This window comes from Ambystoma mexicanum, chromosome 3p (assembly GCF_040938575.1).
Source record: "Ambystoma mexicanum isolate Mex_15411 chromosome 3p, UKY_AmexF1_1, whole genome shotgun sequence".
NCBI lineage: Eukaryota > Metazoa > Chordata > Amphibia > Caudata > Ambystomatidae > Ambystoma > Ambystoma mexicanum.
Genome location: NC_090925.1, coordinates 304562495 through 304585770, shown reverse-complemented (window position 1 = coordinate 304585770; position 23276 = coordinate 304562495).

The following is a 23276-nucleotide window of genomic DNA, read 5'->3' as shown; positions in this document are numbered from 1 at the left end:
TTTGGTCCAAGTATTTTATCATCTTTTATCAATTTAAATATTATAGTAGCTTCAACGCACCTCATTCTGTCTGATGTTGTGTCTTGAACCTAACTCCCTCCTTTCAAACCACTCGGATACTCCCTTCATGACCAGCCTGCCCACTCTAGTTAAAACTTTCTTGACCAGGTCTTTTGCTCTAATTTGCTCTCCTCCTATGGCATCTCCATTGATACTTCCACATCTGATCACTCCATTGTTCACTTTGACACAGTGGTCCCTCCACCTGCTACTCCTCATCTCACCTCTTCAATGACTATGAAGAAATTCAAGCATGACTCTCTTGACCATTACCTTGATAATATGAAACCCTCTCTCCTGTCTCTTACCTGTATTCATGCCACTTCCACTAACCATGCTTTCTGATTTTCACTATGCATTTCTGACTCCATTTGACCAAAAATATCTTGCTCGCAAATTCACACCTGTCAGGGCACTGAGTGTGAGTGTGTGTGGGTTGGGTGTGGGGTGGGTTCAAGGGACAACCACAAAGGCCCCAGACAAGAGAAGCCAAGAAAGCAGACAAAACAAAAGCCAAGAAAAACCTTCCATCCTTATAAAAGGTTTTTTTGCCCTCATTGCCAGAGGAAGGCACTGCAAACTGCGTTTCCGAGCAGCCTCTGGGCCAGGAACTACAGATTTCGAGCCATGCTGGGAGTGGCACATGCTCAAAACCAAAAGCACAGAGCTTGTGCTTAAGAACTTGACTAGAGCAGTCGCATCTGAAGGAGCTCCAGCCACAGGGATCAGCGCGAGGGGCCACGCCCCAAGGAATCCTCTTTCTGGCCCCTCAAATTCTAAAGATTAGCAGCGTTGACACTGACGGGGAAAGCGGAGCACCTGGGGTGCAAGTGCAGGGGGCACAGCCCAAACAGAAATGCCCCCCAGTTCTCTCTAAAGTTAAGTGTGGCACACAACTTAATGCCAGCAGCGACACCTCTCCCTGCATGAGGCGCACAGCAACCCACTAGACTGTCACAGAATGTCGTGAGCATTGTCCCGCATGCAGGATTAGTCCTTGGTGACCCGGATGCATTAAAGCTGCGGGTGGCCAACACATCACTCTGCATTGAACACCTAACTCAACACAACCGGCATGCTCAAATGCATGTGCTGTTAACTCTTAATGAACCACATGCCTTCAGCCACATGCGGCCAATCTAGAAACCGCATGCATTTAGCCATGTGCGACTGTGCCCTGATTGCTGCTTGTAAACAGCCACATGCAGCCTGAAGGAGACCTGCATGTATAAAGCCATGTGCAGCTAATGTTAGAACCTTGCACATGTGCAAATAGATGGCCTCAGACCCCCGCTTTGTATGAACCCTACCATGGGTGGGTTACCAGTCATAGCTGCATGTACTGTTGTGAGCCACATGCGGCATATTGTGCAATCACTAATGCAAGCTCTCGTTGCAGCATTTGAACTGCTCCAGATACCGGACCAGAGAGTGCACAGGCAGGAGGCCAGCACTCACAACCAGAGCTAAGTGCCTTACTGATTAAACTCTGTTTTATGTGTGTTGGGGGATTGTATGCATGTGGGTGTATGACCATGTTGTACAGTTGCTAAGCTTACCGTATGTCCCCCTGCCCATCCACTACCTTTTCCTGACCCTCATTCCAGTTACCCTCATCACCCGTACCTATCCAACCAACATGTCCCTACCCTCTTCCACTACTGGGGTCACAGAGGCCTGTGTAAGCCTAGTCTTGCAGTCGGGGGTGGTTGGTTCTACCACTCCTGCACATGGAAGCGTGGAGCCTGACAGAAGCACAAGCCCACATATATCAGGCAGCCCAGTGGCACGACCTGGCCTGGTTATGGATCATCTTACTAAGGTCCTACAGGACCTGCAGGCCAAGCTTGCTGCCACTAGGCAGGACTATGCCACATTGGTAACTCAGGTGCTCAGCTTAACTGCGCAGACCACCATGGATGAGCTTCTTCCACTACCGTCCCGGACCAGGTACAGGTAACACCAGAGACCGTAGTCCCTTTAGCCCCACCTGAAAGGTACATGGGGGATCCCCAGAAATGTCAGGCATCCTTGCCCCAGTGTCGCCTTCACTTCCTCACCAAGCCTGCAGCATTTTGGCCTACCCAAGCTAGAACAGCTTTCCTTATTTCTTACCTGAGCAGGGATGCGGCTGCTTGGGCAAACACCCTAGTGCAAAGAGATACTGTATGAATTGGATGAAGTCCTGGGGGTGTTTGGGAAAATCTTCAAATGTAGAGCTGCTGCTATGTGCAAGGACAGGGAGCTATGAACCCTACGACAGGGTAGCAAGGAACTCATAATGTATGTCACTGAGTTCAACCAATTAGAGGCCGAGTGGCCGAGAGAAAAAAGAATATCCTTCTTTTACCAAGGTTTGTGGGACGAGCTAAAAGATCTAATAGCACAGGTAGACCCATAGCCTCCTGATTGTCTTGCAATGATCAACCTTGCATTGCGTCTTGATCATCGGCAGGCAGAAAGGCGGGGGGACAAAAAGCAAGGAGATTCACGTCCAATTGCCAGACTCTATCAGTCTTGGACTACACGACTAACTAAAAGAGCAGTTGGGGAAGAGCGTATGCAGATTGGTTCGACCCATGGCCCGCTCACCAAAGAGGAAAAAGAGCATCAGTGAAAAGAAGGGCTATGCATGTATTGCATTTATATAACAGATACTGTGTTACAACCACATTGTCTCTGTTTGTCATGTTAGCCTTAACTGTTTGCAATAACTGAACAACACATCAACAACCAAAGAACAGACTTCACATGTGGACAGTGGGTCACATTCAGTGTCCCACCTGTCTCAGTTACTTGGGGTATGATGGACAACAATCTCCATTTCCAGGTTGGCGGTAGCTTCCAGGGGAGCACAGTTCATCTATTGTTTCCACAGTGCCTGATAAATTCCTCATGTGGCTCATGTGTGCGTTCAAGGGGGGCTTGTCATCAGACGGGTGGAACATATCCCATATTAAAGTTTTCCAGGCTTCATAAGCCACACTCGTGCTGTCATCGGACCTGGAGACACCCTCCCCCCATATCGTGGACTCTGCCTCAGCGCACTGTTCAAACTCTTTGTGCCATCCCACGTAGTGTGGGCCACCAGCAGACTTCCATGCCATGGCAATAGATCTTTTCGCCAGTATTAACACCATATCCATTAATTTTACCACATGTTTAATTTTGCTCATTCTGGGGTAGATGCCTAGTAAACATTCCTTCGGTGTGTACTTGTATCGCATTATCCCGGCTCTTCTGCAGGCCTGTTCTATTCGACCCCAGAGCTGTTGCACCTGTCCGCATTCCCAGAACATGTGCATTATCCCTGCTGTTTCTGCCCTGCACCAGGGACATAGTGGATGAGCGGTGCTATTAAATTGGGCCAGCCTGAGAGGTGCCATATATGTACGGTACAAAATGTTAAGTTGAATCCATCGAAATCTAGTGTTTTTGGACACTTCATGAGGGTACATCAGAGCTCTCTCCCATTTCTTCCCGGTTATATCTCCACCCAGATCAGTCTCCCATTAAGCTTTCAAGGTCATGCTCTTGGGGTTGGGTCTATCTGCCAAATGACTGCATATTCTAGACACTGGTCTCCAGTCGTCACTCAGACTGTACATTAGGGTCAGCAAGGGGTTCGCTTCCGGTTCTTCCGGCCATTTCTCCCATCTCTTTTTAGCCACCTGTCCAATCTTTTGGTACCATAGGAACTGCCCCCGAGGCAACCTCTCTTTTTTCCACAGTGATTCTAACACTCTGAACCCACCATCCTCATACACATCTCCCCAAGTGTAGCTACCACACCTTTCCCAGTGCCTTACCACTGCTAAATCTGTGTCAATTTTACAAACATCAGCAACAATTGGGGTCTCAGGCGAGTAGGGTTGCCTGAGCTGCATTAGCGCCTTGGCTCTATTCTATACTTGCCTTTCCAATATAACTATCATAGGGGCACTCACCAAGCAGTCTAGTGGCACCCACAATGCTTCTTTTAACTGTACTGGAGCCACTAGTTGCCGTAGTAGTGCAGTCTCCGATGTGGGTTCATCTGAGAGCCATCTAGTCACAAAGCTGAGGTGTGCTGATAGATAATATTTCTCCAAGTCCGGTAACTGCATCCCTCCCTCCCTGTAAGGAAGAGTCAGTGTAGTCAGTGATAGTATGTGACGTGTGGTGCCCCACATGAACTCCCGCAGTAGCACTTCTAGTAGTTGAAAGATTGAGGCTTTGATATAACAGTACAAATTGTGAAAGTAATATGGAAAACACAGCAATATAATCATCTTGGTGATGGCCGCCCTGCCCATTATTGACAGTGGCAGTTTGGTCCAGAACTTCATGGATTTCCACACACCTTTCACCAAAGCTGCGGTATTGCTTTCATGCATCAACTCTGGCGTGTGTCGAATGTTCACTACCAGGTATTTAAACAATTCTAGTTGCCACTTTAGTCCCACCCTCGGTAGGTCTTCCACACCCTTTCCCCTCAGTCCTACTAGCGGGAATATGCAAGATTTCTCTCTACTGAAGCAGATTCCTGACACTTTTGAGTAGTTATCCAATACGTTTAGTATTACCGGCACATTGAGATGCGTGTCTTTCAATTACAGTAGTATGTCATCCGCATATAAGGAAATCAAGTGGCTAGTTTCTCCGACCCAAATTCCCGCCTCAACAAACTGCTTCCTAAAGTAAACTGCTATTGGTTCCAGTCCCAGCACATATAGGATGGGTGATAGCGGGCATCCTTGTCTCGTTCCCCGTTGGATATCCCAACACAGTGACACTACCCTTCCTAACTTAACCCTCGCCATTGGTGCAGTGTATAGTATCTTTATCCACCTAATAAAGTATTCTCCAAACCCAAATTCCTTGAGCACTGCAAGTAGCCATTCCCGGTATATCGAATCAAATGCCTTTATTGCGTCTAATGTGATTATTGCATAATGTGCCTGTGAGTCTGCTGTTTGTGCCATAAAATGCTGTAATCTCTGCAAGTTTTCGGTCGTGCTGCGACCTGGTACAAAACCATTTTGGTCCTTGTGCACTATGTCTCTGACAACCCTCGACAGTCGCTTTGCCAGTATGATAGTTAATATCTTAACATCGTAGTTGAGCATTGCCAGTGGGCGGTACGAGTCTCTCTCGTCAGTTGCTTTTCCTTGTTTGACGATTGGATCACTAATGTTTCCCTCACGCTTTCCGGTAGTACCCCCTTATCATATGCTTCCTTAAACACCTCGAGTAAGACTGGGGTCAGGGTCTGTGCATATGTCTTATAGAACTCCGGGGGTAGTCTGTCATTACCAGGAGTCTTACTGGTGGCCAGTGATTTAATCGCCTCACTCACATCCTCAGCAGTTATTTCCAATATATCCTCCTGTGGAGCCAAAACGTCATGGCTGTACAGACGAGAATAGAATTCCATGAAGGCTTCATTAATTGCCTGTTGTGTTCTATGAATTGTACATGTGGCATCCTTGAGTGCCATTGTTAAATATCTCTGGTGCTCCCTCCTGCGCACCCACGACAATCGTCTGCCCGGTCTATCTCTCTCCGCATGCGCTTTGATGGTTTTTGCAACGTAATCAAATTTTGACAATCTCCCCCAGGTATCTTGGCAGCTGTGCCTAGTTTCTGCTAATATCAATTCCTCTTCTCTGGTTCCATGGGTGCTATCCTCCATTTGTTGGATCTCCTTCTCCCACTGCTCCAGGTATGCCCTCAATGTTTTTCTAATACCACTTGTGCTAGCCATAACCTCCCCCCTCACCACTACCTTCAATGTTTCCCACACTGTGTTCCAGGTCTTGGCACTACCTACATTCCTTTAAATGTATTCATCTAATTTGTTTTTAAGATCTTCTCTGAATGCCTGGTCTGTAGGCACATCTGGAGGCATGCACCATTGTTGAATGAGGGGTCTAGGTCCCTGCATCTTCCAATCTAAAAGGAGCGGTGAGTGGTCAGATATCGACCTTCCAAGATATTGGGCCAATTCTATTTGTGTCAGATGGGATTTGCTTATAAATACATAATCAATATCTAGATCCTTAACACAATTACCCCCCCGCCCCAAATTAAGAAACATTCCCGTATGGAGTTATTTTAGCATACAATGTGTTAAGATGTGATGGGATCCCATGATTGGGGAGGTAGGAGCTTGCTATGCATATGTCCGTTTGTTCAATGCATGCTCTGAATACCAGGTACCTGCCCTCCGAATCTGCCTCCATCCCCAGCAACCGGAAGGGTACAGAAGCATTTATCCAGGTAAAGACGCCTCAGGCATATTTGGAACATGTGGATCCGTATCCTTGTACCCCCGCCAATATTCTATCACCTTGGTCATGGTGTCCTTCATGAGATGTGTCTCTTGCAGTAACGCAATCAACACTTTTTTTCCGGTTCAGAAAGGATTTGACCCAGTTTCTGCGCAAGTATGAGCCCATCCCCCTGATGTTCCATATTAGTACCTTATTGTTTGTAGCCAAATTCCTGTAGTGTTGCTTCCCCATGCTTCCCCTTATCCATTTGCTGTCTTCCCCAGTAACACACAACTGTCATTCTACCCCATCTCAGCAAGCTGAGACATCTTTCGCTCATCACTCTCATAAATGACCATTCCCACACTTCTGTCACTTCATGGAAGTACATATAAAATTCCAAACAACAAACATAAGGAAACAACTACACCCAGCTGCCACTGTGTTCACACAGCGTTTGGGTGTTTCCGCACTGCTATGGCCCGTCCGGGTCTTTGTGTGCGAGTTGTGTCGCATCGGCAACAGGCCGACACTAATCGCCTCATGGGTTAGACGAATAAGCCCTTGTCCGGCAGTCCAACGGACCGCCCGTCAATTTTAGTTACTTAACATGTCTACAATAAACATTAGGCATTTTCCAGTTAACCCCAGACCATAAGTGTTAGGAGATCTGACATGCGTCCCAGCCTCCGTCATCTCCTCTGGACTGAGTGCAGCTCATGTAACAGCTTCCTCTCCACCAGCCAAGTTGTTGTGCTCGAGCTACATGTTGGCTGCTGCTGGAGTTCCCAAGAAGACAGCCCTTCCCTTATATATCACCTTCAGCCGGGATGGGTACATTAACAGGTATTTGAGGTTTAACTGTGTAAGCCTGGCTTTAATTGGTACAAAAGCATTTCTCGCACTTTGGACTGCAGTTATATATAGCGATTTTGGAATGGTCTCGGCTAATCTCCCCGCCTTCTCTTGAGAATTTCAATATAATTTCTCTGTCCCAGAAGTTCAGGATCTTTGCTATTATTGGGCGAGGATGCAATCCTGGCGGTGGCATTTTTTGTAGGGTTCTATGAGCCCTCTCAACCACAAATCCCTGTGAAAGCTGGCCGGCCCCAATCTCTTGAAGTAATAGGGTTTCCATGAATTCTGTAGGGTTCAGGCCTTCCATCCCCTCAGGATCTCCAAGCAAGCGCACATTAGTGTGCCAGGCCTGGCCTTCTGCATCCTCTAATCTTGCTTCTAGTGTTGCTGTTCTCCTTTCAAGTTCTTGCACTCTTAATTTAAAATCTTCTATGTCATTTCTTTCAGTCCAGTCTCTGTGGTTGCCACTCTTTCCACCAGATTGTGAATGTCTTGCTGCATTAGCTGCATATCAGTCTTTACCTCGCCGATATTTGTGTCTATAAAGGATGGCATTGCCGCTATAGCCTCCAGCACTTGGCCTTCTTTGTTGCCATCTTCTGGGGGGGTCCTGCCGCTCCGTGCTCCAGCATTGCTGTGCGCAGGTTTGCGAGATTTGACCACAGCAAAGGAGTCCATGATTGTAGCCTTCCCTTTCCCTTTGGATGGGGACATGCCCCTGTCTGTTCGTATCAGAGTAGGCTACTGTATGTAGTCTGTTGCTGATTCTTCTTGTCAATGCGTGATCACACTTCTTGATGTGCGGGAGATAGGTCCCAGTCTTGGCAGCTCTCAACCAGGCCCTATGTGTCCGTGGGCGGGTTGTTTTGTAGTTTGGCACAGCTCTAGTTCCGTTGAAGGCAGAGGCACCTTCAGTTTTAGCCTGAGGGTATGCAGTGTCACTCATCAGGGTCCACCCTGGCCAGAGACCCGGGGTAGCTCATAGGTGGTTGAGCACTGTGCTACTTTTGGTCTTTGTGAGGCTTCCTCCACCACGTGGTTAGTGGGTAGTCCATGCCAAGTAAAGGTTCAGTGGTCCCCCTCCTGTAAGTCTTGCAGTGTAGGTTGAAATGAAGAATGTCCTGCCAGTATTGCTGTTCGCTTCTTCTTGGCTATTCGGTTTTGCCTTCAGCTGTGGTTTCATGTACCAGCTTGCAAGGGTGTCTCCCATATTGCGGGCCACACATGGAGAACGCCTGCCGCAGTGTCATAAGCACCCCTGTCAGATTTGCCTTGTTACCAGAGATCTGCCTATTAGTGGTGCTGCTGCTTTTGGTTTTACAGCGTGCATGTGTTGCACCAGCGTGCCCTGATTTTGTAGTGGACCCAACAGCGCTGTTATTGTGTGCCTTTCCCTTCTGGAAGTGGGGCTGTGTTAAGCCAGTTGTGTGCACGATAAGGCCTTCTTGCTCAGTGCCAAAACCTCTTCTTTGTGCCTCAGTATACACTGTATTGATAGTCTCGTACCCCATGCTGGGTGTGTGACCTTATTATTCTATGTGCTCATGTGCTCCTCTCTCAAGTTCTGTAAGGTTTGCCTTGGTGAATCCATTTTAGATTCTGCCCTTCATGTGTCCAGAGTGGAACGTATTACCGGCCCAGGAGTGGCTTGCACCACAGTATCTAAACCTTAAGTATAAAAATGAGGCAACATTATGTATCCGTGTCGCCTCGTCGACTTCTATTACAGTCTTGGGAACCTTGCGAGGGATTCGATTTGCAGCATTAAACGCTGGCTCACTGATCTGTATTCCCATATGCGGCTCTCATCCCCTTATTCATTGTAATCATCCATACACGGCTCGTTCTGCCCAGGCACCACCGCCGAAGTAACAGCGCCCCAGATCCCACGGTGTGCGTGGTTCCAGCTGGATGTTTGCCTTGCCAGTTCGGAAAGCACTCCTTTCTCAGGGGTCATCAGTTGTGCTGTTTGCTTCTTGCCTTGCCTTAGTCTGGCTTGCACCCAGCACCATCGTCCACTCAGCAGTAGAAGCTGCCCACTCTGCTCCAATCAGGCCTCTCTGGGTGCAGTACCTACCTCTCCTGGTCCGCCACAGGGCTCAGGGTATCCCACTTCACTCGGACAAGGGTCCCACAGTTGGCACCAGTCTCCGACCTGGCGTGCTGCCCCAACAGCGTCAGTGTGAGTCTGTGTTACTCACTCCTCTGCAGTACAGTTAGCGATCTCCAAAGCAGGAGCGGCAATGCTTGTCTCCCGCTGCTTCAGATGTGAGAGCTCTCTGTGAGTCTCAGCCCCTCTCCCACCTCACCACGGAATTAGCAGCCATCCTGGGCCCTCCAAGGTATTTTCACAAAAGCAGTTTCCACAGTCATTTGGATCTGATTTTGATCGCTGTTGCTTCGCAGGGCTGGGGAATCGCTTCACATATCAGCAGGTTTGTTTGGCTTAAGGTATATCACCATATATGGGTAGTTTAGAGGATCTGCTACAGGATCATGAGGGGAGCTCCATTCAAACACCTTTCTACTCCATGGGCTCAGGCCGCGCCCCCCGAGCTCGGCAGTTGTAGGGGTCGAACAGTCGAGCCAGGAAGTTATAGGTTTTGTCAATTATGCCCCACATATCACATTGTCGGGATCACTTAATAGGTCAAGAAGTCCGGGTTACCTTGCCCCTAGATTCCGGAGCCACAGGAAACTTCATGACCATCGCATATGCTGCCAAGTTGGGTGTACTCTTGTGCTCAAAAAAGTCCCCAGAAGCTGTGGGGCGGTTGATGGCAAGTCCCTATGTTCTGGGCTCATAAACCAGAGTACCCAAGTTCTGACTCTACGTTGCCCAGAAAACCATCACCAGGAGGTACAGTTTGACCTCATAGCAGTGCTATAGTTTGGCATTATTTTGGGTTTTCCCTGATTTTGCAAACATACCCTCAAGTGATCTGGTCTGAGGGCATGGTTACTTTGTCCTCACTGTATTGTTTAAAGCATTGTGTACATACAAAACACTCCTTGTGTACAGTCCAAAGGGTATTTCCCGAGCTATCCATTATGTTGGTGGAAACACCCGAACTGGGTGATTTGCCGTCGGAGTATCTAGAGTACAGGGATGTATTCTGTAAACAAGGTGCAGAAACATTACCACCTCATTGGTCATTCTATTGCCGCATTGATTTGGAGCCGGGAGCAGTACTAGCTTGTAGTCATATCTATGCCCTTAGTAAGGCGAACTTACGTAGTGGGTTCACCAGGCATTCCAACTCTCCCGTCTTGTCACCACTCTTCTTTTTGCCTAAGAAGACTGGTGACTTGAGAACTTGCATTGACTACTGCAGTATTAACCACATCACAGTAAAGAACTGATACCCATTGCCCTTGATCCTGGTTCTGTTGGATCAGGTATGTCACACAGCTATTTACACCAAGCTAGACCTCAGGGTTGCGTACCACCTGGTACGAGTGCAGGCCAGAGTTAAGTGGAAAATGGCATTTTGAACTGGATTCGGGCTCTACGAGTACCAGGTTATGCCATTTGGCCTTTGCAATGCACCGTGGTCTTCCAACATTTCCTCAATTAATTTTTCCACGAATACCTATACATGTTTGCCGTGTTTATTGATGATATACTAATATATTCCTGCAACATGCAAGAGCACGTAAAACACGTAAAGGCGGTGCTCCAACGTCTCAAAGAACATAACCTGTTTGCTAAGATAGAGAAATGCGAGTTTCACCGTACCACAGTGGAGTTTCTCGGGTACTTTTTGACTCCCTCTGGGGTACAGATGGACGAGAGGAAGTGCAAGTGGTCTTGGTGTGGCCGGCACCCACCACTTCAGTTAAGGAGGTACAGAACGTTTTAGGGTTTGCTAACTTTTACAGACGCATCATTAAGAATTTTTCTAAATTGGTAACCCCAATAACTATTTTACTCAGAAAAGGATGAGCGTTGGTGTGGGACGATTCTGCAGATTGTGGTTTCGAGCAACTGAAGTTGGCGTTTCCTTCAGCGCCAGTGCTCAGAGACCCATGCCTAGCCCAGCCCTTCATGGTTGAGACAGATGCATCAAGTTACTCGTTAAGAGTGTGTTTCTCTCAGCAATATCCTAAGAATGCCTAATTACACCCAGTGGCCTATCATTCCCGCATACTGCTACCAGCAGAAGCTAACTACACTGTAGTGGATCATTGATTGCTAGCGGTGAAATCTGTATTTGATGAATGGAGGCTCTATCTCCCACGAGCTCATCACAAGGTCACGGTCATGATCGATCACCAGAATTTACAGTTTATTAAAACTACAAAAACACTCAGTCCTCGTCAGCTGCGATGGGCGCTATTATTTGTTGTCCCGTATTATGCCAATGCCCTGTACCTGCCCACAGTTGCATTAAGAATGAAGGTCATGCAATGGTGCCATGATGCCTCACTAGCTGGGCACCCGGGCATCTCTAAAACTCAGAAACATGTGCCTCCACATTTCTGGTGGCCCACTTTGCTCTGGGATGTGAGAATGTGCGTGGCTGGTTGTGACACCTGTGGTAGGCAAAAGGCCAGTCATTAAAAGCCTGCAGGGCTACTTCTGCCACTGCCCACACCACCAGCCCCATGGCATACAGTCACTATGTATTTGATTGTCGATCTACCACTGATGCAAACGTACACCTCGATATTGGTCATTGCCGATTCACTCAATAAAATGAGCCACTTCGTTCCGTGTGTTGGAGTCCCCACGTCAGGAGAAGTGGCAGAGCTGTTCTTACATAATGTGGTACAGCTACACGGTCTACCAACACGTGTTATCTGTGACAGAGGGCCACAATTGACATTCCAGTATTGGCAAGCATTCTGCAAATTGATTGGTGTGGAAGTTAGTCTGTCATCTGGATACCATCCAGAAACTGATGGGCAAACTGAAAAAGTTAACCAAGTGCTTGAGCAATATTTATGGTACTACACGACTAATGCGGAGATGTCGTGGGTCCAGTATATCTGGTTAGCAGAGATAGCTTATAATAACACTGTGCATAGCTCTACAAAACATACTCTGTTTTTGGATTGCATGGGTTCCATCCACAGGTTTTGCCCACAACGCCAGCCACCCCTCAAACAGACTTACCCACATTGGTAGGACAGTATGATATGATATGATATGAAATGGCATGTATGATGCACCTATACACAAATATTTCAAGGAATGATGAGGCAAGGGAGGGGGAAAAGAGAGAAGACAGACAACGATCCTACTAGGTCAGGTGTCATTCAGATTGTGCAAGTGCATGGGAAGGGGTAAGGGGAAAGGTGCAGGGGAGTGGGGGGGACAGTGCAGTACATGGGATGATTGAATAAAAAACAATAAGTAAAGTAAGGTAAGTGGGTAAGTGCAGGCATCAGGAGTCAAGTGCTGGTCATGGGACTGTATGGTTACAAAAAAATACCCCAAGTGCAGGGGTTGCCAGGAAGGCAGTGCAGGTGTGCGACTGGCAGGGGAGGGGACCTGGGCCAGAGGTCAGCAGGTGGCCAGGTAACGAGTGCAATTCAGCCAGGAGGTCAGCAGGGGAGAGGAGGAGAAAAGGCAGAAGCAAAGAGAAAGGTTTTGAGGTGCTTCCGGAACCAGAGATGGTTCTCCTCAAGTTTCAGGGAGGCAGGGAGGCTGTTCCATTGAGAGGAACCAGCTGAAGACAGAGATCTACCAATAACTCGTTGATTGGAAAAGCGACTGACCCTGAGGGAGTTGGAGGCGGATGAGCGAAGAGCTCGGGAAGGAAGGTATTTAGGAAGAAAGAGTTGCAGGTATTGAGGCCCCAAGCCCCAGAATGTGGACAATGCAGAGGGTTTTGTACTTAATCCTCGCAGCCACTGGGAGCCAGTGCAGAGATTTTATTCCTGGAGAGATATGATCCCTGGGTTTGATGCCAAGGACAAGTCTTGCAGTCCTGTTCTGGATGAGTTGCAGAGGGCGGAGGATGGAAGCAGGCTGATTTAGAAAGAGGTTGTTGCAGTAGTCCAGCCTAGAGAGAACCAGAACTCTAGAGACAGTGAGCTTCTGGGGGAAGGAAAGGAAAGGAAGAATGCCTCTGAAGAGATGCAGCTGGTATTGTGACTTCTTAGAGACGTCAGAGATGTGAGGAGAGAAAGAGAGTGTGGAGTCGAAGATGACCGATAGGGCTTTAGCTTTGCAGGTGGGAGCAGGAAGAGGGCCAAGAAAGGCCAGCCAGAGAGCTGCAGGAACGGAGGGAGTGGGTGTGCCGATGAGGAGAATCTCAGTCTTACTGGCATTAAGGCAGAGGTCATTGGCGGCACACCATTCTTGGATAGCAGACAGACAGTCAGAGATGAGGGACAATGAAGAGGTGGTCGAAGGTAGCCTGAAAATGAGCTGAGTGTCATCCGCATAGCACTGAAAGTTGGGGCAGAGAGCAGCAATGCAGTGGGCAAGGAGAGGCAGGTATTGGTTGAACAGCCAGGAGAGCGGTTAGACCCATGGGGGACACCATAGGTAGAGAAAAAGATAGCAGAGAGGAATGACCCAAGTTGGACATGGGAGGGTCGGTCAGAGAGGAAGGAAGTCAGCCATGCCAGGGCCTGACCGGTGATAACCAGGTTATCACAGAGACGAGTGAGCAGGATGGCATGGTTGACAGTGTCAAAGGCAGAAGAGAGATCAAGCAAGATGAGGACACAGGGGGTGTTAGAGTCAAGGTTGGAGAGCAGGTCTTCACGGATTTTCAACAGTTTCTGTGCTTCTGGCAGCTCTGAAGCCAGACTGAAGGTCATGAAGACAACCTACAGATTCAGTGTGGAGATTAAGCTGGGAGATGGCCAGTTGTTCACAGAGCTTGCCCAGGAGAGTGGGCGATAGTTAGCCGGGCAGGAGGGATCGGCAGAGGGTTTCCTAAGAAGAGGGTGCACAAGGGAGTTCTTCAGGGGGGATGGGAAGACTCCAGTGGTGAAGGAGTGGTTTCAGAAGTCAGCCAGGTCAGGAGCCAGGGAGTCAATGTGGTCCTTGATGGTTTTGGAAGAACAGGGGTAAACCTGTTTTGACGAGACTTTCATAGATCGGACTTGTCTAGAAACCTCGACTGCAGTGAACAGGGAAAGGCAGAGAAGGAGGGAGGAGAGGTGGCTGCAGAAGGGGCAGAGGTTGAGCAAGTAGTAGAGGGAGTGATGCTCACATGCAACAAATTTGGACAGACATTCAAACTAATCTAAACCTTGCAAAAGCAATACGCAGATAAGAAGTGGTGAGACCATCCATAGTACAAACACAGAGATCAGGTTTGGTTATCCACCCAGAATATTAGAATGCAATGACCCCGTAAAATGCAGCCAAGCTATTTGGGCCTGTTCACCATAACAGATGTAATAAACCCAGTGGCTGTAAGGTTAGTCCAGCCCAGCCAAATAAAAAATCATCCCACCTTTCATGTATCATTGTTGAAGCCAGCTCGAGCCTCTATCCACAATGTTGAGCCGCCACCTATATTGGTTGAAGGTCATCCTGAGTATGAAGTACAGGCCATCTTAAATTCCCAACAAAGTAAAGATGGACTTTAGTATCTCTTAGACTGGGCTGGGTAGGTTACAGTCCAGGAGACCGGTCCTGGGAACCAGCGCATAACGTCCATGCCCCAAGATTGATTTAAGCATTCCACAACAACCACCCCGAAAACCCAAAGACATGTCCTTCCATGTGTGGGTTGGGTGTGGGGGTGGGTTCAAGGGACAACCACAAAGGCCCCAGATAAAAAAAAGCCAAAAAACCAGACAAAACAAAAGCCAAGAAAACATTTTGGCTTATAAAAGGCTTCTTTGCCCTAATTGCAGAAGAAAAGCACTGTAAACTATGTTTCCCAGCAGCCTTTGGGGCAGGAACACTGACAACATCATCAAAGACATTAAAACTAAACTGGAAAAAATACAAGAAGAACTCATCAAGTTTAAAAAATATACTTTGGATAAGAAGATTTGGAAACTTAAAAAAGATATACATTTATACAAAGAGACCAACACCTATCCAGATCTAATTAAAACATACTATGATGATCAAAATAAGCTACATCAAAGCTGTTCCAAAAACACAGATTACCTCAAAAAATGTTTTGTTTCCTTCTCGAACACCAGTAATAGTAGTACTAGTAGTGACCCTGACACAAGCAATACAGCAAGTTCCTCACGAGGTCAGGGTCCTCAAAATCAACCGTTATTTGAAGGATGGGGCAAAGGAGGACGCAATCGACCGCAAGGTCCCCCGCGGATGCAAACCCAAAAATGTCAGGGCCCTCCTCAAAGCTGGTAGTTCCAGTCTTCAATTTAACCAGCTACATACTATCAAACTCTGAAAAAGATATTTTGAATAGAGGCCTGAGTTTTGTCCCTACCACTAAAGCCAATTCTTTTCAAACAGCTCTAGAACTGCAAACATTTTTTAGGATCTTACGACTTAAATATTTCTTCAGAAATTCGAACACTGAAGTGAATACAGATAATATAACGGGTCGTAAACCTCCCTCAACATTTATTCCTACCAACTATATGGTCAGTCCAGCAATTTTAGCTTTCGAAAAACAGAATCATCAACAAAAGCGAATCACTGTTAAAAACCAAAAACCATCAGACAGATAATCTATCCAAAACTGAGAAAGAGGCTCTTTGTACATTGCAAAACAACAACAAATTGGTGATTAAACCAGCAGATAAGGGTGGTGGGATAGTCATCTGGCGTACAACACCAAAGTCAAAAAACAACTAGAAGATACAACTTTTTTATGGTATGTTGGATCAGGACCCTAGTACACGATTGATAGAGGAAACCACCAGCCTAATGTACCATGCTAATTTAGAAGGCTGGATTAGCAAAGACGAATGACGTTTCCTTAATGCAAAAAATCTGATTATCCCTGCGTTCTACCTCCTCCTAAAAATACATAAATACCCTACTCTCCCTCCTGGGAGACCAATAGTCTCTGCGATTAATTTGATGCTAGAGCCCCTCTCAATCTATGTCAATTGGTTCTTACATCCCTTTGTCTTAAATATGCAGTCATATATTAAAGACACCACCAGCATGATCCATATCCTGGCCAATCTTCACATCGAGAGTGATGACCTCCTAGTCACCCTCGACGTTACTTCCTTATACACAAGCATCCCACAGCTTGATTGTATCAAAGTCATTGAAGAGTACTTAAACCAACGCACTACTATCTTACATCTAGTAGCCAAGGCTTTCCACCTAGAGTGCATGAGTATTGCGTTAAGAGAGAACGTTTTCCTATATGATGGGCAATTTTGTAATCAAAGACATGGTACCAGCATGAGCGCTACATTTGCACCAGATTTGGCCAACCTCTTCATGGATCATCTTGAAAGGGATTCCATTTACCATTTACCATCCAAATAACCCCTATAAAAACAACATCAAAAGTTGGCATTGTTACTTTTATGCCATTTTTAAACCTGGAAAGGATCTGTAACTGAACTAATGTTATTTGTTGAATGGCTTAATAGCCAAAACCAACATATACAGTTTACAAGTGCCTATAATGTTGAAAAGATTCCTTTTATTGATCTGAAAATTAAAAAAAGGATCAAATGGACACCTCAGTGTGTAAGCTTCCACCCTTTGAGTCTAAAAGAAAATCTACCGATAGGACAATTCCTGAGGATCAGATGCAATTGCATAGAGCTGCCCGAGTATGAATTTCATCGGAAGATTTTAAAATTGCACCTCCACGATAGAGGTTATCCCACTAAAATAACACAGAGAGCCTACAGAAGAGCTAAACACACTGACAGAACTGTAGCATTAAATCTGGCCAAAAAAACAAATCAAAATAAAATCACATGTATCTCCACTTTCACTCCTATCAGTAACAATCTAAGAAAAATCATTTTTTAAAAACTGGCATATGGTTAGGACACCAGAATTCAAAACTGCACCCCTAGATTTGCATTTGAAAGGCAGTCAAATCTACGAGATAAACTGTTTCAGACCCTCCTAAAAAATCAGAAAAATCAACCAACCAAAGTACATTTTGGGGCCTCCCACCAGTAGAAGGCCACTACAAATGCGGGACATGTTCAGTTTGTGCATTAACCAAGAACATTAAAATGATAGATCTCGATTATGGAAATTCAAAACCTTTTCTAAACTAAATGTTCCATCAAACAGAGAATCTGTGAACACAGATACTGTATTAAGAACAATGTCGACAACAAGCCTCTTGTTGCCCACATTGTTCTCAAACAACATCTACCTTCTGATCTGTTTTGGTTTATTATTCAAACCATACCACGGCCACAGAGAGGAGGTGAAAGAGATCAACTCTTGAGGAAATGCAAACAAATATTGATTTTTAATCTTAAAACTGTGAAGGAAGGTTTAAATTCAGCAATTGAATGGGCCCTTTTCTTCTAATAACAGGTGTACGACTGCCTCAGCATGATTAGCTATTGGTCTCTCCCTTTTTACAAAGATATATAATTTTTTACCAATACAAGCAAATCTTTTTGCAAACAACCGTTTTTTTTTGTATCCCTTGGGACCATATGCTCTTTATAGACCATTTATAATCTGCTTACTGAGGATTGTAAAACATGGACTGACTAAAAATATCAGCATCCATAGTGCAATTAGCATTAAGCAGCTGGACAATTTCTACACCCAACATGGCGGCACATACAGGATGTCCGCCGCTTCTACAAGATCAACTGTTCACATCTGGCCCCCAACTTAATATCTACGCTGTTTCCAAGCCTCTGATTCAGACGTTCAAATTCAGTCTGGCTAAACGCGGCTGCGTTTTTTCGGAACGGTTTCCATACCGCCGCTGGAAAGACTAATCCTTTCGCCCAATAAAAGGTAAGGCAAACAACAAGATGCGTGATCAGATGGCTTTCCTCATGTTAACAGTCAACCAATTGTGAATCTATGTTCTAGATTTGGCTCAAGAGAGAGTTAATCTTTGTCTTTCTCTTTTATTTTTTTGGCTCCCTTTCGTTCTGACTCAGCACACATTATTTCGATGAGTCATTATATAGAATGCAAGTGTTACACAAGTGAAACAAATCCAACAGCGATTGACATTTCGAGAGCGCGCAATTACACGCCCTCCTACCATAGCCCCAGGTTCCGCTTGCCACATAAAGTGTCCTCAACACCACCAGTACGTGACTTTTACTTTACAGCAAAGTCCGATACTAGTTGCTATCTGTTATCAACTTAAACAGACTTGTATCATTGTTTGCCCTACTTCAGGGAATACATTCAACAGACTTAGTCAACACTATTATTTGTTTGCCACCACCTTTAGGCTTATTTGTTGATGCTACCTCTCTCTATTTTGACCAATGTGTCGATGCAACACAGTGCCGCGATAGGCTCCATGTTTGCATGGATGCCTCTGATATTAAACGAAGTATTACATCGTATCCACCTAAGCCAGATTTTTTCAGTTGAGTCTACGATACACTCACCAAAAATTTCAAATAAGACACATTAGAGAAACATCTTTGAGTATATTCAAAACTCTTTGTTTCTTACTTTATTTGTTAAAATAATTCAAGCATCTTTAGAATAACCAATGCACATTTTCTGTAGCTAAACCATCTGAGTGATTTATATGCTCCCAAAAACGTTTGGGTTAAGACTCCTGAAACCGCGTTCATTTTCCTTGATTACTACAAAGGTGGTCCACCTCGATTTTTTCGAAAAATATTTTCAGGTTGGTGTACATCCTTTGAACATTGTCTATATGATGTTATAATCCAATTAAGCTGCTTGTCTTACACTATGTTTTTAAAGTTTAGTGATTATGATTTAAAAAACATTTCATTTGTAGCCTGATTTTCAAAAATTCTCTGATGCAAAACCTTGATGAAAGTAAAGGATACTAATGTTTCTGAAACCATAATTTCTAATGTCCTGAAGACGGCTATACCAGCTAAAGACTGACACAAGTGATAGTGTCTGATCCTTTGCATAACAGCGAAACATATGTCGGCTATCACATTGGCTAAACACATTGATAAGCCTATTCTGTTGACAGAGTCTTGACAAACTGTACTATCTTTGCCCTTACCCTATGGTTTGCTGCTGCAATTAGTGCTGCACGATCAACACGTACTAACCCCACTTCATTTGTTTTTGAAATCGTACTACATTCATTTGTCTGTGTGGTATTTGTGTGTTTATGTTTTTTTATATGTTTTTTGGACTTGTTTTGCTTTATAGATATCCGTTATAGATATCTTTTTAAGCTCCAGCTTTTCAGATGTTTAAATAAAATTATATTTTTCTAGATCTTGGATTTTGGGGAATTTTTCTAAATATTGTGCTTATCTTAGTATATTCACTGTGATTTTGCAAGTTCAAAGGCTATACACTCTTCCAGCAAAATTTGAGTGTGAGAACCGGGGTAATTACCTTTCATAGTTCTCTTTTCCTTGCATGTTCTCGACCCAGGAAGGTTCTCCCCCATAAAAAATAGGGTCGTCCCACTGTCTATACCTCTGGGGCAGGAAATACAGATTCCAAGCCACGCTGGGACTGACACATGCGGGAAAGCAAAAGCACAGAGCTTGTGTTTAAGAACTCGACCAGAGTAGTTGTATATGAAGGATCTCCAGCCACAGGGACCAGCGCGAGGGGCTACATCCCAAGGAATGCTCGATCTGGCCCCTCATATACTAAAGATAAGTAGTGCTGACACTGAGGAGGGAAAGCGGAGCACCTGGGGAGCAAGCACAGGGGGCACAGCCCAGACAGAAACGTCCCCCTACTCTCTCTAAAGCTAAGTGTGGCACGCAACTTAATGCCAGCAGCGAACCCTCTCCCAGCATGAGGCACACAGCGGCAACCCATTAGACTGTCACAGAATGCTGCAATCATTGTCCCACATACAGGATTATTCCTGGGTGACCCAGATGCATTAAAGCCAAGGGTGGCTAACACATTGTGCTGCATTGAACGCCTAAGCATGCGCGGTTAACTCTTAATGAACCGCATGCCTGTAGTCACGTGCTGCCAATCTTAGAAACCGCATGCTTGTAAACACACGCCCATAACTCTTAATGAACTGAATGCCTGTAGCCACGTGCGGCCAATCTAGAAACTGCATACGTTTAGCCACATGTGGCTGAGCCCTAATTGCTGTTTGTAAACAGCCATGTGCAGCCTAATGGAGACCCGCATGTAGAAAGCCACATGTGGCTAATGTTAGAACCTTGCATGTGTGCAAATAGATGGCCTCAGACCCCCGTTTTGCATGAACCCTACCATGGGCGGGTTACTAATCATAGCTGCATGAACAGATGCATGTACTGTTGTGAGCCACGCGCGCATATCGTGCAATCACTAATACAAGCTCTCTTTGCAGCATTAGAACTGCTCCAGATACTGGACCAGAGTGTGCGCAGGCAGGAGTCCAGCACTCAGAACCAGAGCTAAGTGCCTTACTGATTAAACTGTGTTATATGTGTGTTGCGGGATTGTATGCATGTGGGTGCATGACCATGTTGTACAGTTGCTAAGCTTACCCTATCTCCCCTACCCATCCACTACCATTTCCTATCCCTCATTCTGGTTACCCTCATCACCCGTACCTATCCAACCATCGTGTCCCTAACCCTGCTTCCCTACTGGGATTGCGGAGGCCTGTGTAAGCCTAGTCTTGCATGTGCCAAGCCAACAATGGGGTGGTTGGTTACTACCACTTCTGCGCCTGGAAGCTTGGAGCCTGACAACACCTTCACATCCCTGGTCTCATCCATGGATCACCTTTAAAATTCAGACCCTGAAAACGAATATGTGCCATCAAAGATGACCCTGGTGCAAATTAAGGACACTAACCCTACTCCTATCCAAGACAAGTTCCCTGGCTGCCATGACTTCTGTACTGGATGGACTCTGCCAAATCCTACTACTTCAAAATTGTAATCACCCCTGCAAACTTTCTTTTTCTCTCCACCCTCATACATTCCAATCTAATATTCATCACCTCCTGCTTTTCTAATGACTTTGATCGCTACTTTTCCTTTGAAATCTCTAAAATGTTTTACACTCGCACAGCCCTCTTCTCGCCCCTCCCCAATCCATCTACTGCCCACCACCTCCCCCCACCTCTTTTACTCTCAACTACTTCTCTGCTACCTAACACCCATCCTTCTCAGTGCAAACCCATCTTGTGCTGCTATTGGCCCTTTATATTTCTGTCTCCACTGGACTCTTCCCTGCCTCCTTCAAATCTCCAACTGTCTTACCCCCATTGAAGAAACATTCTGCTGACCCAAACATCCTAGAAAACCACTGCCCATTTCTTCTCCTTCCCCAATATTCAAAAGTCCTTGAGCAGGTGGTCTTTGACCAGATCACTAAGGCCCTTAAATATAGTGTCCTTGAAGATCCACATCAATCGGGCTTCCATAGTAAACACTCCACCAATACTGCACTCCTGCATGTCTCCAACTTTTTCTCTAATGCTCACCACTTCATACTTTATTCTATACTCATTGTTTTGAGCCCTTTTTCCATGTTTGACACTGTTGACTGCTCCTCTCCCCTCCTCACTCTCCTGGACATTGGGTTTTGCAAATCTGCTCTTGCATGGATCACCTTCTACCTGGAAGGTCAATCCGTTAAATCTTTTGGAACTCACATAAATCTGACCCCATCCCTCCCTCTGTCGACATCCCCGAAGGATAAACCCTTGGACCTCTGTTTTGAAACCTCTATACCTCAGCACTAGGAAGAATTATTTGGCTTTCACTATCACCTTTTGCTGATGACACTCAAATATGTTTCTCCTTTCCCTCCTTCACCCTATCCATCTCGGAATGGATTACGAACTGTCTCATGCAATTAACCACTGATGGATCTCTGCTGCCTCAGGAAACAGAAGCAATCTTTCTCCCAACTTCCAATGCCATGTCCAGCCTTCCCCCTCCTATCTCCTTCTTGCCTGACCTTCTTACTCCCTTATCCAATACTGGCGATCTTGAGGTCTATTTGATAGTGACCTACGACTGCAAAAATGTATCATTATGACCGCATCTGCTGCTCATATTAACCTCCTCAACAATGGGACGATGTGTCCTTTTCTAACTAACCCCTCCTCAAAAACCATAATATCCACGCTTGCGTTCAGCAAACTTGACTACTGCTCAAGCCTACTCCATGGACATCCTCTCTGCTCCTTCCTCCCTCTAGAAAAAGTCATTCACTTTGCTACCGGCACACACTACATGCACAACTGCTCTATTCTAAAGTTCATTCTCCTAGTTTATAAAGCCATCAATGGTATTGCTGCTCAGTACTTGTCTGATTGTATCTCAGTTTACTCACAATATCGTACACTTCGATCCTCTCCTGCAGTCAACCTAACTGTCCCATACCCTCCCCAGGAACGTCATTGCACCAAAATGCCAGCGGTAGCGGAGGTGACATCACACGGCCCTTGACCTCCGATGACATCACAGGAAGTGATGTAATTTGACTCCACCCCAAAGTGACATCACGGAAAGTGATAGAACACCACCTTCCACTCCTTGACAAAACAGGAAGTGGCATCACATAGCATTGTTCCTAAGTACACTACAGAAAATATGGTTACAACATCACTGTAAGGTGATATACATTTCATGCAGAAATGGATCACCATATGGGTCGTTACTATCAGTGTGTATAGGCCCATATTACCAAATTAATATGAATGCAAGCAGATGTCCAAGACCAAATGATAATGATGTGTTATTATATAGCACTTACGCTTAGTGCTTTATATAGAACAAATATGCATACAATATCACCCAAACTTTGTTGGTACTCATTTAGCAACCTAAGAAGAATGATGGGCTGAGTTGACTTTGCTAGGATTCAAACCAGCACCCTGCAGATCACAAACACATAACAGCAGCTGGCGCTCAACCCCCTGAGGTATCTTACTGGCTAGAGCTATCTTACCCGCTATAGTAAAATGAGCAATTCAGAAAGCAAATGACACTCTCTAATGCATACCATTAAAATGGTAACCGAGATTTAACAAAAGGCCAGTTCATCTGCAGGTCTGGTGCAAAGTTGGCCAAATGTCAAGCCTGCGAGGATCT